At 47.5% G+C, this 15,463-nt stretch overlaps 2 pseudogenes; both read right to left on the bottom strand.

The window, feature by feature from the left end:
• Window positions 1–9,810: 9,810 nt before the first annotated feature.
• On the bottom strand, window positions 9,811–10,351 carry LOC144828018 (zinc fingers and homeoboxes protein 2-like; annotated as a pseudogene).
• A 59-nt stretch (window positions 10,352–10,410) lies between these two features.
• On the bottom strand, window positions 10,411–13,336 carry LOC144828017 (zinc fingers and homeoboxes protein 2-like; annotated as a pseudogene).
• Window positions 13,337–15,463: the final 2,127 nt, after the last annotated feature.

The following is a 15,463-nucleotide window of genomic DNA, read 5'->3' as shown; positions in this document are numbered from 1 at the left end:
GCCTCTCCTGTGGAGATCTGCGCCAGTTTTGCTCTTTGGACATATTTCTTGATGTTTCCATGAACCTTTCCACCATGCCGTTTGCTTGTGGCCATAGGGGTATTATTTTTCAGTGGTGAATGCCCAGGTAGGCCATGAACTTGCGAAAATCCTCTCCGGAGAATGGAGGCCCATTGTCTGTCTTCTTTGTTTGTGGGGAGCCCCAGCCTGCACAGGAGTCATCAAGTATTGGCAACGGTGCAGTCGCAAGTAGTTGCCCTTGTCCAATGGCCCATAGAAGTCAGCTGCTCTGGCTTTGCTGATCATCCTGTTATTTGGCATAAGTGACAGTTTAAGATGGTGTCCTCCACCAGTCGAGCCAGGCCTGGGAACCATACTCTTTCCCGTAGCATCTTTTTTGTAGCTTCTATCTCTCTGTGGGACTCATGTGCCAGGTTTACAGTTTGCCGCTGTAATGCTTTTGGCATTACTATCCTTGTTTCTCTTAGTACGATTCCTCTTTCTGTTTCTGAAAGTTCCTCCTGTATGTTTTTGAATGCCAGCATTTCTTCCCTGTTCACTCCTTCTCCCATGCGGGCTGTTGGTGTTTACGTGTCTCCACCTTTGATGTCCTGTTGCCAGTTTGACTGCTTGCATTGTGGCATCCCTTGTTGTCTCTTGTTCCAGCTCTTCAAATGGTATTGGTGCGGGAGTGTTCTGCCTTAGCACAAATTTAGATATTCTTCTGCCATTGATGTGTTTTCTGGTGCCTGTGGTAGGGATGTCTTGACATAAAGTCAGCTGAGTTGTGTTCCTTTCCTGGCTTTTGCACAACCTTCAAATCATAGTCCATCAGTCTTATTCCCCATCTTTCAATGCGTGGTGGTATCGTTCCGTTCCGGTTTCCATATATTGTCACTAGAGCCTGATGGTCTGCTACAATGGTGAACGGTTTTCCATAAATGAACACTTGGTCTTGCTCACACGCCCATACCACTGCTAGACCTTCCTTCTCTGGCTGGGACTATGACCTTTCAATGTTAGATAAACTCTTGCTCGCATATGCAACAATTTGCTTGGGCAAGTCTCTTCCAGGCATGTGTTGTGCTAAGTTTGCTCCTAACCCCACCGGGCTGGCATCAACGGTGAGCTGAATGCATAGCGATGGGTCAAAATAAACAAGATGATCTACAGCCATTACTGCATGTCTGATGGCCTCAAATGCCCTAAAGCATTCCTGTGTCCAGAGAAATTTCTTACCCTGCTTTGTTAGGTCCCATAGTGATGTGCTCACTGTGGCAAAGTCTTTTATGTAGCAAGCACAGAAGCTTGCAAAGCCAAGGAATGACCTCACTACTGCTACTTCTGTTGGAGGCCTTGCTTTTTCCAGTGTCTCTACTTTGCTGGGGTCCGGCCACATTCCTCTTTTTGAAAAGATGTGTCCAAAGAATACTAGTTCCCTTTTCCCAGTTTCTCACTTGCCTTCATTTAGAGTCAGGCCTGCTTGTTCCAACTGGTTGCACACGTAGAGCTTTTTTGTGCTCCTCATCTCAGCGGCTAAACACCAGGATGTCATCACTATAATTCTATGTCAGGACCGGAGGCTTCAGATTATGCTTTTCTCTCTTCGCTGTTTATTTAACAAAAACCACATAGCAGCCAGAAAAGCAAATAATTTGTAAAGAATATGTTATATACCCCAACACTGGGACAAACATATCAAAAAACATCCTAACACATGGGATAAACTACAACTCCCATCAGTCCATAAACATAGTCCTTCCACAGTGTCCATAGCATTAAGGTAGGGCGTCCATCTTGTGATCCCTTCCTCTTTCTTCTCTGCTTCGCAGCCAGTTAAGTGCCTTTTTCCTGTTCTCCTCCTTGTTATTGTGTGGTGAGAGAGTTTTGGGTTCTGGTGCTGTGTGAGATTTTCGTCGCTTGTGGGGCTATTGTATGCGGGTTTAACGCTGTGTTTATTCCCTTGCAGAGCCCCATATAATCTCAGTTATTGTCGCGGGGACGTTTCGCCCCTGGCGCGACTGTCCCCGGGGTTGCGGCTTGTGTAAGTTGCCGCTAGAGGGCGCCGTCGCGTCTCGATCTCCTCGGCGCGTCTTTCCCTCAGACGGGAGCCGCGCTGAGGAGAACGATCGCGTCGGAGCCTTGTCTGCCGCCTCACCGTGATGCCCGGCCAGGGTTGTACTGCCCCATTTACTTGACGCCCCGCGTGGGGTCTGTATTGGCGGGTTACCGCTTCTGACGCCTGCGGGCGGTATTTTCTTCAGCACCTGCCGATCTCCTCGGCGTTTTCCAGCCTTTACGTGTGTGAGCACGCTAGGGAGGCGGCATTGGCCCGGTCTTTTAATAAGAGGGTCAGCGCGCTTAGGAGGAATGCTGCCTCTTAGTTTCTGGTGTGCCAGACATTAAAATCCTTTGCTAGCCTTCGGTTAGCCTGTACCTCTGGTGTCTGGTGCCAGTTTAACGACCCTCATCCTATCCTCGGGGACTTTAGTCATGACAGAGGGGTACTATGTGGAGGAGGAGGAAACCCACCAGTACTTGGGGGATGATGAATTCTATGAGGCTGTGGATCAGTCTATTTATAGGTGTGTTCAAGAGATCGTGGGGCCTATGGAGGATAGACTCTCGGCCAGCATAGTGGAAGAGTGTGCGAAGTTGGCCCCTGTGCCACTAGGTTCCCATGGTGTTGCCCCTACTACTTCAGAGGGTAAACCACCCGCTCCCAAGAAGGCGTGTAGGGGGTGCGCAAGGTGTGGATAAGGACGCCTTTGAACCCCTCCGAGATGCGTTTCTGGCTAAGGCGAACGACCCTGAAGCCTCTGCGTCGCTCCCGGCCCCGGGCCCTTCAGGGTCGACCGCGACAGCCCCTTCCTCTCTGGGAGGGCTCTCCCCGGTGGACACGGATGACGATGGCGATTCGGTGCGCTCGTGGCGCCCGTCCGGATCAGCAACTGAGTTGCCCCACGACGCTTCGGGGATGCTTGACCCGGACGATATCATTCATCCGTGGTCGGTGGCCTGGGCACCGGGCGACAAGGTCGCGAATTTCATGGCGGGGCGTCTACGCAAGCCATTGGAAAAGGAGGCACGTAGTTGCCCGAGGGGAGAGTGTCCGCGGCCTACACTGGAGGGTAAGGTGGCCATGACCCCTGAGTTAGATGGGAAAATGGCCACCTTTATGGCTAAGTTTGTTAAAGACCCCCGCAAAGGCATTGACCGCTCGTGGCGGTCATGCCAAGACAAGCTATTGGATACCATAGACCCACTAACTAAGATCCTCGATATGGCGGAGGAAGCCAAGGTCTCAAGTTCCACCATTTCCCCGGAAGTTTTGTCCAACTGGGCGCAGAGGGCGGTGATATTTTTGGGCAACGCTAACTGTGCCCTTTCAACGGAGCGTAGGCGCTCGTTGCTAATTAAGTTAGATCCCAAATTGGGGGACCTAGCCTCCTCGGAGGCGGGAGCAGTGGCGCAGGGCGGCCTGTTCGGAGACCCTTTCATAAAAGAACTGGGGAAGTTTGTCTCCACTTTTTCATCCCTAGACAAAGCCCAGTCCACCATCAAGAGGGTGTTTAACCAGCGTTTTTCTAGGGGGGCCGGTCGTGGTAGGGGCCTCACGACCGGCCGTGGCGGTCAAAACCAACCTAATAAAGGGCAAGGCTCCGGCAGAGGCCAATACAATTCCTCGGCCAATTATAATAACTTCTACCCCTCCAGGGGTCAACGTTTCAGAGGAGGTCGCGGCGGCTACAGGAATGACGCAGGAAACAGCAATTCCCACGGTGAGTGTAATCCCGGCAGACCACGTTCAGATAGGGGGGAGGCTGGCCTGTTTCCAGACGCCTGGTCGGCACTCACGAAGGACGCGTGGGTTCTTCAGACAGTGCACGGTTTCCGCATAGACTTTTACGATCGCCCATATCATTTAAGGGATCCACGTCCTATTCTTTTTTCCCAAGAGGATGCCCGGTTGATCGACGAGGAGGTCTCGGGGCTGTGCCGAAAAGGAGCCATCTGTCGTTCAACACGGCATCCCTCAGGTTTCCTCAGCAATATTTTCCTAGTGGAAAAGACGGATGGAGGCAAGAGACCCGTGATAAATCTCCGGGAGTTCAATGGTCTACAACCACTTCAAGATGGAGGGTATCCATCTTTTGAGGGACGTCCTTCTGTCAAACGACTGGATGGTCCGTTTAGATCTCAAGGATGCTTACTTAGTGGTACCCATCCACCCGCCTCACCGTCTGTTCCTACAGTTCCTCTGGCGGGAGCAGATTTACGAGTTCACAGCCCTCCCTTTCGGGCTCTCCTCGGCTCCGTGGTGTTTCACCAAGCTGTTACGTCCAGCGGTGGAAGTTCTTCGGAGTCAGAGCATTCGGATGATCGTCTATCTGGACGACATCCTCTTGATGGCGCAATGTCCCAACAAGTTGGTCCTGCAGCTCAACCAGACGATAACTTTGTTGCAGGGTTTGGGTTTAATTGTGAACCAGGACAAGTCTGTCTTGACGCCTTCCCAGAGGATGGTGTTCCTGGGTTTCCTTGTGGATTCAGTACAGGCCTCTCTGAGTCTCCAGTCGCGGAATATGGCCAAAATAAAACACGAGCTCCGGCAGACGATCGCCAATCTCACACGTCCCTGCGTCAGATCGCCAGGGTAGTGGGTCTTCTCTCTTCCTCCATCCAGGCGATCTTTCCGGGTCCGCTTCATTATCGGGCCCTTCAGCGCCTCAAGGCATATCATCTCCGAAAGGGCCTGTCTTACGACCAGTTGGTTCCGTTGTCCGACGAGGTAAAGGAGGAGATGTCCTGGTGGCTCTCCCATATGGAGGGCTGGAACGGCCGGGCTATTTTCGGGTCGGTTCCGGACTTAATAATAGAGTCGGACGCCAGCAGATCTGGTAGGGGCGCCCGTTGCGGCGATTTCTCCACAGGCGGAGGTTGGTCATCAGAGGAGCAGCAACTCCATATCAATTGTCCGGAGCTCCTCGCAGGTTCTTTCATGGTCCGTTGTTGGACCAAGGACTCGGCGACGTCGTGCGTCCTTTTAAGAATGGACAACATCTCGGCGGTGCGCTATGTCAACCACCTGGGCGGTCCTCGGTCCAGGCCCCTGGCGAATTTGGCGAGAGATTTCTGGGATTACTGCCTCGCCCACCAGGTCTCAGTGACGGCAGAGTACCTACCGGGTCGGGCCAATCAGGTGGCAGACTGGCACTCGAGGTACCTGCGGGACTCGAGTCTATGGAAACTGGACGCACGGGTGTTCCATTGGCTGGAGACCATATGGGGCCCGTTCTCGGTGGATCTGTTTGCGTCTCGCCTCGACTTCCAGTTACCGAGGTTCTTCAGTTGGAGACCGTATCCTCTAGCGGAGGCCACGGATGCGTTCCTCCAAGACTGGAGTCGGGAACGGCCTTATGCCTTCCCTCCGTTTTCGATGGTGGTGAGATCGGCGGCCCATCTTCGCTGCCAGCAAGCGGAAGTGGTGATGGTGACGCCATGGTGGAGGTCACAAGTTTGGTTTCCAGTTCTTCTGGAACTTTCTTGGGATTCTCCAATCCTACTCCCCCGGCTCCCTCATCTTCTTCTCAATCCAGACGGGGATCCGCATCACCTGATAATGCAGGATTCTCTCCGCCTCATGGCATGGAGGCTTTCCGGAGACGCTGGTCGCTCCCAGGCCTTTCGGGCTCGTCTGAGTCCTTTTTGTCTAAAGCATGGGTTAGCAGTACCACGAAGAGGTACCGATCGGGATGGTCCAGGTGGGTTCGTTGGTGTCTTTGACGGGACTTGGATCCCCTGGTCGCAGGCGTCGTTCACGTCCTGAATTTCCTGGCGGAACTGGCAGCGAGTGGTTTGGCTTACCGGACCATTAATGCCATACGCTCGGCGATTTCGGCGGCGCATGAACCGATAGACGGGGCTCCGGTGGGGGAACATCCCTTGGTTTGCGGACTCCTTCGGGGAGTACGTCTTTCTTTACCCCCGGAGCCGAGATATTCCGTCCTTTGGGACATTAATGTGGTTCTGAATCTTTTCCTTTCCTGGCAACAGAACTGATATCTTTCTCTGAAAGCACTATCGGCGAAATTGGCCATGCTCTTGTGCCTGGTGTCGTGTTGCAGAGTATCTGATGTAAGTGCTTTGGATATATCGGCGAGAGTGTTTTCCCCGGATGGGGTTACCTTCACGATGGGTCGTCGTACGAAGTCCGCTACAAGATTTATATCTTACCCGGCTTTCGTGGACGTTCCCAATTTTTGCGTCGTTCAGTGCTTGAAAACATACGAAGATGTTACGTTGGAACTTCGCCCTCCGGGCGAACAGCAGCTCCTGATTGCACTGCGAAAACCGCATAAAGCGGTGTCCTCTCCCACCATAGCCCGTCGGGTGCGGTGGGTGCTGCAAGAGGCTGGCATTGATACCAAACAGTGGGAGCTCATTCGGCCAGAGGTGCCATGGCCTCGAAGGCTTTCTCCTTGGAAGCGCGTTTGGAGGACCTGATGCGTGCTGCGGATTGGTCCTCGGATTCCACATTCAAACTGTTTTATTTTAAGCCAGTGGTGGATATTGCGAGTTTGGTGGTCAGTCAGCTTTAAACAAGCATAATCTGAAGCCTCCGGTCCTGACATAGAATCGAAATTTGCCTAGCCTAGTAAGGGTAAGTTTCTATTCTATTAAGGACCGGAGGCGAGGATTATCCCACCCACATTCCTGCGGAGATCCCTCCCCATACTGGTGTAAGTAAACAGCTTACTTTGAGTGTACTTGCTTCTAATGTCTCTGCCTATGTATTATTCTTGAGTTGGTCTGACCGACCCACGGGGATTTACAACGCTGACGCTGTTGTTGTTTCTCCCTACTAGGTAATGAGGCTAAACAGGACCGTGGTTGATTTGGCGTGACTCGTACAAAGAAAGAGGAAGGGATCACAAGATGGACGCCTTACCTTAACGCTATGGACACTGTGGAAGGACTATGTTTATGGACTGATGGGAGTTGTAGTTTATCCCATGTGTTAGGATGTTTTTTGATATGTTTATCCCAGTGTTGGGGTATATAACATATTCTTTACAAATATTTGGTTTTCTGGCTGCCATGTGGTTTTTGTTAAATAAACAGCGAAGAGAGAAAAGTATAATCCTCGCCTCCGTGTCCTAAATAGAATTGAAACTTACCGTTACTATGCTAGGCAAATTTCGATTCAAGCTGTTCTTTACCGGTCTTATTGCTTGCCTTATGATCTCTTGAAATATCTCTGCTGCTGATGATATTCCAAAGCTGAGTCACTCGTAGCGAAAAAAGACCCATGTGGGTGGAGAATGTTGTGATGTACCGTGATTGCAGATCAAGCTCCAGTTGATGGTATCCATTGCACAGATCTAGCTTTGAAAATCTGCATGCGCCAGTGAGACAGCTGATCTTGTCATTGAGGTGAGGCCCTAGGTGTCTTTCCCTTTCGATTGCTATGTTTGGCATTCTCATGTCAACGCATATGCGAATCTTTGGCGAAGTGAGCTAAAGAATGATGATGGATTCAACTCAGATCTGTGACTGGGGGTGAGTATATGAAAAGTTTCAGCGCTCCATCCATTATGTCCTTGTCTATGCTTTGTTCGCTCTAAGTTGGCAGGGTACGCCCAGACTCGGGTCCCTTGCTCACTTTGCCACTGGATTCAAGCTAACCTGGCTGATGAGGGCTGTTAGTCTGAAACAAGCCCCAGGATGCTTGTTGTTGGTCCAGGGAAGACATGGCTTGGCAATTCAGGCTGGACTTTTCCCATGAGGCACAGGGTCAAGACTGATTTACATATAGCTGTGTCTGAACTGTAGTGGCAAAGTCAGCTAAAAAATGATGATGGATTCAACAAAGATCTGTGACTGGGGGTTAGTGAAAAGTTTCAGCGCTCCATCAATCATCTCCTTGTGTTTGATTTGTTCACCCTAAGTTGGCAGGGTATGCCCAGACGTGGGTCCCTTGCTCACTTTGCCACTGGATTCGAGCTAGCCTGACTGATGAGGGCTTTTAGCCCAAAACCAGTCCCAGGATGCTTATTTCTGGTCCAGGGAAGACATGGCTTGACAATTCAGGTTGGACTGTTCCCAAGAGGCATATGGTCAAGACTGATTTGGATACTGCTGTGTCTGAACTGGGGTGGCGAGGTGAGCTAAAGAATAATGATGGATTCAACCCAGATCTGTGACTGGGGGTGAGTGTCTAAAAAGTTTCACCGCTCCGTCCATCATTTCCTTGCATTTGCTTACCTATTGAGATCCCAGCAGACACACTTTGTCATCTTCATTGTTCGTCATGCAGCTATTTGCCAAATCAGCAGTCCTGTTACAGCCCTCCATGGACTGTGATAGAATAGTCTGATTATTATGTTTCATCAACTAAAACTTGAAGTTATTCACTACTGAGTGGAGCTATGTCCTGTGGTCAGACCTACAGTCATATTTCTTCATTGTGAAATCACACTGCACAAATGTATAATGCGTTAAGGATGAAATTTGAATATTACTTGTCCATATTGTATGTATGATCTAGTTTTGAGCAATAGCAGTATTTACATTCATCCTTTTTATTCCTTGTATTAAATCTTGATGGATGGTTTCCTCTCTATCATGACACATGCTTCCCTGGGGTTCTCATTCTGTATTGACCAGTCATCCTTAAAATCTTGCAGTGCCTGGCATACACACCAATTAATCATAACTTCTCCCTCATGAAAATCATTCTGCTCAACTATCTCCAAATCTTGTACTATATATGGAGTGATGGACTTTCATTTGCTTGACATTGCAAGAATGCAATGTGTTGTAAAAAACAGAAAGGGCCCGATTCCCAAAAGCAAACTGAGATGAAAGTCTAACTTTACAACTTTCGGTATTCACAGAGGGCATTTAAGAATAGTAAAGTTAGACTGTTGTCTCAGTTAAACTTAAGTTTTGGTCTTACGTTTAACTGAGACTCAAACTGAGAGAAAAGTCTAACTTTACAACTTTCGATATTCACAAAGGGAATTTACAAGTAGTAAAGTTAGACTTTTGTCTCAGTTTTGGTCTCAGTTAAACTTAAGACCAAACTTAGGTTTAACTGAAACAAAAGTCTAACTTTACTACACATAAATGCCTTTTGAGAATACCGAAAGTCATAAAGTTAGACTTTCGTCCCAGTTTACCTTTGTAAATCGGGCCCAAAATCTTTAAATTTAAACTTCCTTTAATTTTTTGTATAGATGTGCAGTTCTGAAAGCACTCGAACAGCCCCCCAATTGTTACATTCAACTGTAATGCAGGCACCAATTTATCAGGCAGCTTGCTACATAGTTGTGCATCAGGTTTTTCAAACTTAGGACTTATGGACTTATGGTTACAGCAACCCTATTCCAGAGTGAATTTTTTTTAAAGGGGATGTCTGGGGTCCATAGGACCCCCTTTAACCCCTGCAGAGGGCTGCTCTCAGGGGGTGCAGTGATAGAGCGCTTCCTGACAGCTTCTTTGCCCATGCTTCCGCGTTTGTAATAAGGCACGGGCGCAGAGGCAAAGGGATTCCCTCATTTGATTGGGGCATGCCCCCATGCGAAGGAGGGAATACCCCCTGCAAATAGCGCTGGTGCCTTATGTGCATCAGTGCTATTGGTATTACAGAAGGGGCCGCACAAGCCTCTGTAGCCCCTTCTGTAACACCAACGTGGACCGGGGGTGCGCAAAGTGGGTTCAAATGCCTGTTGCACCATCAGGGCACTCTCTGTAATACAGACCCTGGGGTGATAGCTCTGGAAATAAGTTGCATGTGCATAGAGATCATGAAGTAATATCCATTTGTTCATTTGCTGCTGATTCACTTGAGATGTTAACAATTCCTTTCTGGCTTCTTTACCTGTAATAATTGAGCCACTTTTTAAAATCCCCCTTGCAAAGGCCTGCCATGTTTAATAATGTATTATCTGGAAAGGAACTTGTAAGAAACCTATGTCCTCAGTGCAGCTATGTGTTCCTTGGTCTTCTTTCTTTCATGTCGTGGTGTTTCTACTCTTGTGCTACTCATGGGTGTGTTGTGGGGTGTGAATGGGGAGTCTTCATTTTCTTGATCTGTCTGTGGTGATTCATAAATATGTGACTGAGTTGGAGTAATGTGTCTTCTAGTTGTGTATGGCCATGTGACCACTGGTGGAACGTCCTTGGTTTGGATGGAGCGCTGCTGGTTTTGATCACCTTCACCTGTAACAGTGAAGGTGAAAGGAGAGCAAGCAATGGATGATCTATTTGTGATGTTTGTGAAACCTATGGCTGTCTGGCTAAGAATCTGCAAGGCAAAACAGTCTGCGCGAGGGATACAAAACATTTGTTGTTGTAGATATCAGTTGATTGGAAGCACAAAGAACTTCTGGGGCACATGCTAGATCATGTTGTTGAACATCTTTCTTCTTCCACCACCACATGGGGCCAACTTATTCCATGCTTTAGATGTTGTGTGCAAACCGTATTTTGATAAGCTTCTCTAGATGTTTGGAGGCTGCAGTCAATCATGACAAGTCTACTGGGTAAGGGATACGGGAATTTATTGGAGGAGTTAGAGTTATATAGAGTTATATTTGAATCTAGTGCAGATTGGAGTTTCGAACCTTTGAAAGGTATATGGATTTTGGGAAGAAGGTTTATATTTATTGGCAGCTGAACTAAAGGTATCACATGAGCAAATCCACCTTGGTTCCATTCATACAGACAGAAAGGTTATTGCTTATGGGTATAAACCAAGGACATGCTCACTACTGTTTCACATCCACGGTCTTCATGTTTCTTAAATCACTTTTTGACTTCCTGTTTAGTTTTAACCATTTTCGTAATGGATGTTTTACTTATTGATATTTCAGTGGGCATGCTTTTGTCATCTTCATTATTTGTAATGCTGCAGTTCTGTTATAGCTTCCCATGGACATTGTGATAGAATATTCTGATTATTGTTTCATCAACTAAAACTTGAAGTTATACCATACACTATGGTCAGACAGGCAATCATATTCTTCATTGTGAAATCACACTCTGACAAATGCATAATGAGCTAAGGATGACATTTAAATGTTACTTGTCCACGTGGTCTGTGAATTCACTATGATCTAGTTTTGCGTAATAGCAGAATTTACATTCGTACCCATCATTATTTTTCTTTGTATTAAGTCTTGATGGATGATTTCCTCTCTATTATGACACACTCTTTCCTGGAGTTCTCCTTATGCATTGACCAATCATCCTTAAAATTCTGCAGTAGGGGGCTTACACACCAATAAATCATAAATTTGCCCTTATGAACATCATCCTGCTCTTAGTACCTACAAGTCTGCTATTCGGGTAGCAAAATCTGGATTCTTTGAGGAGAGAATAGGCATGGCGGCCAACTCCTCGAAAGAATCATTCAGGGTCATTAAAGAACTCCTGAAAACTCCCGAACCTCTGGTCATTCACGAGGACCCCCGTGAGAAATGCTCAGAACTGGCCACTTTCTTTAAAACCAAAATTGATAACATCCTTGCATCTCTCCCCCAGTCATCTGAGGATGCTTCCTCTGGTGGCAGCGCGAGCCCTCAGTCCAGTGTGCGAACAGCAGAGTTGGTCTCTTTTGGTCCTGTCACTGTGGAGGAAGTTCTGACAGTCATGTCAACCATGAAAAGTGGTTCTCCAAAAGATCCTGCTCCTATGAAATACCTGAAGCAGGTAGCCCACACCATCGGCGGCCCAGTGATGGACCTTATAAACCTGTCTCTCTCCCAGGGTGTGGTACCCGCTGGTTGGAAAGGAGCGGTTGTTAAGGCTCTTTTAAAGAAGCCTAATCTGGACTCAGCAGATCTTACCAACTTTAGGCCTATATCCCTGCTCCCCGGCATCAGTAAGGTGGCGGAGAAGCTGGTGAATAGGTGCCTATCGGGCTTCTTGGAGGCCAACTCCCTTTTGGGCGATTCCCAGACGGGCTTCCGCCCTGGTCAGGGGACCGATACTGCCCTGCTGGCAGTTGTGGAGAATGCGAGAAGCATTCTGGATTCAGGGGGATCGGTGGCAGTGATCCTCCTGGACCTTAGTGCTGCTTTTGATACCGTAGACCATCAGGTGCTTCTCCAACGGTTGTCGGGGGTGGGGGTCTCCGGGATGGCCCTCAAGTGGTTCGCTTCGTTTTTGGAAGGCCGGTCGTTTGAGGTGTGGGAAGGCCACGAGAAATCATCTCCGTTACCTCTCCAGTGTGGTGTGCCACAGGGCTCATCGTTGAGCCCTACCTTATTCAACGTCTATATGGCACCCCTGGAGAGTGTGGTACGGCCTCTGGGTATTAAGATCATCAGCTATGCTGATGATACCCAGTTGGTGGTAGGCCTTTCCCAGTCGGCTCACCATCCCGACCGGCTGCACACGTGTCTGGATAAGATCTTCACGTGGATGTGCAGCTCAGCCCTCAAGCTTAACGGCTCCAAAACGGAATTGATGCTGCTGGGGAATTCCTTTCCATCTTTATCTCCCAGCAGCTGGCCTATCTGTTTGGGACCAGCACCCACCCCCAAGCAGGAGATCAAGAGCCTGGGGGTGTGGCTCGAGCAGGACCTTTCTTTTAAAACACATGCTAAAAAGACTGCTGGCGTGTGTTTTGGCCTGCTTCGATCAGCCCGGAAGATCTTACCCCTCCTTCCAGTGGCTTCCAGGAGGTTACTTATTCAGGGGCTTATCATCTCGCGGTTGGACTTCAGCAACGCGCTGTTCTTGGGTGCTCCAGAATCTACCCTGAACAAACTGCAACAAGTGCAGAATGCGGCCGCCAGGCTCCTGACGGGCCTTCCAAGGTGTCAATCTGCTCGCCCTGCATTGAAGGCGCTACACTGGCTCCCTGTCAGAGACAGGGTGAAATTCAAGTCGCTCTGTGTGGCCCATAAAATCTTGCAGGGGAATGGTCCACCTATCCTGGGGGATATGGTTCAGCCGTATAAGGCCTCTCGTTCCCTTCGCTCGGACCATCAACATTTGCTACAGGTTGCGAGGGTGAAGAAGGCAAGAACTGGGGGGAGAAGATTTTCTGTAAATGTGGCCATGCTATGGAACTCTCTGCCTCTGTACTTACGCGCGGAAACGAGTCTCCTTCGCTTCCGTAAGCTTTTAAAAACTCATTTATTTACTGTCTAGTTCTTGTGTTTACAGTGGCAGTGTCTTCTTCTGGATTAGCGCTGGGATGCCCAAGGGTAACCAGGCGCTATATAAAACTCTTTAATAATAATAATAATAATAATAATAATAATAATAATTCTGACTCTCGTACTATACATGGAGTGATGGACTTTCATTTGCTTGCCATTGCAAGAATGCAGTGCATTGTAAAAGACAGAAAATCTTTCCAGGTTGTGTAGTTAAATTTAAACCTCCTTCAGGTTTTTGTATAGGTTTGCAGTTCTCAAGGCACCCCATTTGTTACATTCAACTGGGATGCATGCACCAATTTATCCGGCAGCTTGCTACATTGTTGTTCCCCAGTTTTCTCAAACCTAAGGTTTATGTTTACAGAAGTGAACATTTTCTAAAATTACTAATTCGCTCAAACAAGTCTATCCAAGTAGTCTTCCAGGACAGATCTCCAAGATCACACAATGCACAGAGAGGAGCTTCAATAAGATTTCTACCTATTAGACCCCTGAGAGAAAAGAATTGTGAAAACAATGGAATGGTTGGTGGTAATCCCGGCCTCCTGATATGCCTCTGTAAACTAATTGTTGTCCAGAGATTGTCATTTTTGATTTGTGTTTTTAGATCATTAGAAAAGCAAATTAGCTTGGGTAGACATTGCTGCTTCAGGCCACATTTATCTCGATGACATTTTTAAAAATGGTGGATATGTTGCAGTGATGATGTAATATTTCAGGAACTATGAGACATATACACTTCAATTTGGTGTCAAAATATGGGATTTGGGGGTCAAGTAGTCTTATAGAAGCAGAATAAAACTCCTCAGAGCAACCCTGCTGACATTTTACAAAGTGGTGGCTATAATAGAGGAAAAACCGTTTAATTGGCCTGGGTGGAGTTCACAGAGATTTACTCCGCAGGAGTCCACGAAGTGCTGGAAATGCTCAAATAGATATTCTACTCTTGCGGTAGCTTCCTCAACGCGAGTGGAAGATTTCTCAACTTGAGCGGTCATGACCTGCCGCATCTGCCCCCATTGAGAAATCTTACAGGAAGGAGGTCTAGTTCTCAATTTTTTCTCATGAGCACCTACCAACTTAATACCAGCGAGCTGCTCGAGAGAACTAACTACGCTCTGTGTCACTTCGCATAGTTGTTTGGAGCTCAGTGCTCCACGCGGAGCGAGGAGTGGACAAAACTCTAAGTCAGCCGGAGGAGTAGAATTCTTCACCCACCCCTAATATTGAGATGAAACAAATAACTATGGGTTTCGATCCTTTTATGTATACATCAAACAATGTTTACGATTTAAATATGAAAAACAAATTTTTTATCACTCCTTATTTAGACACATTTTCCTAGTTCACTTCATTTATTCGTTTCAGCAATCGCTTGTGGTACATTTGCAGAATGTTGAACATTTGAGAAGAGCATATTGACTGGGATATCTTTTTGTACACATGTTTTGCAATTACATGAACATATAAGTTCTGTGGGTAGAGGCTTTAGAAAATTTGGAGGTTTTAGCACGCCATCAATATCTTCCCAACCAAATTTACATATCTATATATCCATCATCCAAAACATTTGCACATCTTATTGTTGTAATTTAGCAATCATTAGGTTAAGCATTAGCAGAAGACAACTTGTATTTAGAGACTATGTTGTCCGTTTACGGACTCCATTTTGTATTTCTATTGGCCATTTTGTTTGCCATGTGCTCTCCATGTGATCTGTCCTACCTTCCTGTCAACTGCCCTTGAAATCTGCCTAGAGACAAGATATATTTAGTCTCCTCTGCTTCGCACATGCTCAGTTGAGCATACTGCTGTCCCCTACTTGTAACTGTAAAGACGTGTCAACCAGAATTAGCTAACTGTCAGTCCCTCCCATTTGTTGCTAACACACTCTCTGTAGGACCTTATATGTATTTGAAACCAGCATTCTGTACCTTGTACCGCCTTCATTTGAGCCCCTGTGTGGGTATAAAAGGACCAAGCTCCTTCCAGTCTGTGTGCTACCTCATACTCTACCAAAGGGTGTTGTGTGAATGTAGTTCCACCTCATGAGGTTTAATAAACTTTGTCTTTTCTATTCCAGTTTCTGTGCCAACTTCTTGCTATTGGTCTAGGGACTCTGTGTAGAGAAGGGCAAATCACTTGCACTGGTAGGCCTGGCTGAGGCTTGCTACTACATTATGATCAAGTAGAATGCTCTTTTAATGTGTCCATGCACAGAATATGATGTTGGTGGAAGGTCATTTCCCGTGACTGATCTCTTGAACTCGCTGTAAGATTGTCAA

The sequence above is a fragment of the Lissotriton helveticus genome, chromosome 4_1, assembly GCF_964261635.1.
Source record: "Lissotriton helveticus chromosome 4_1, aLisHel1.1, whole genome shotgun sequence".
In the NCBI taxonomy this organism is placed as follows: Eukaryota; Metazoa; Chordata; class Amphibia; order Caudata; family Salamandridae; genus Lissotriton; species Lissotriton helveticus.
The sequence above is the reverse complement of the archived record's forward strand: the minus strand, read 5'-3'. Positions and strand labels throughout refer to the sequence as shown.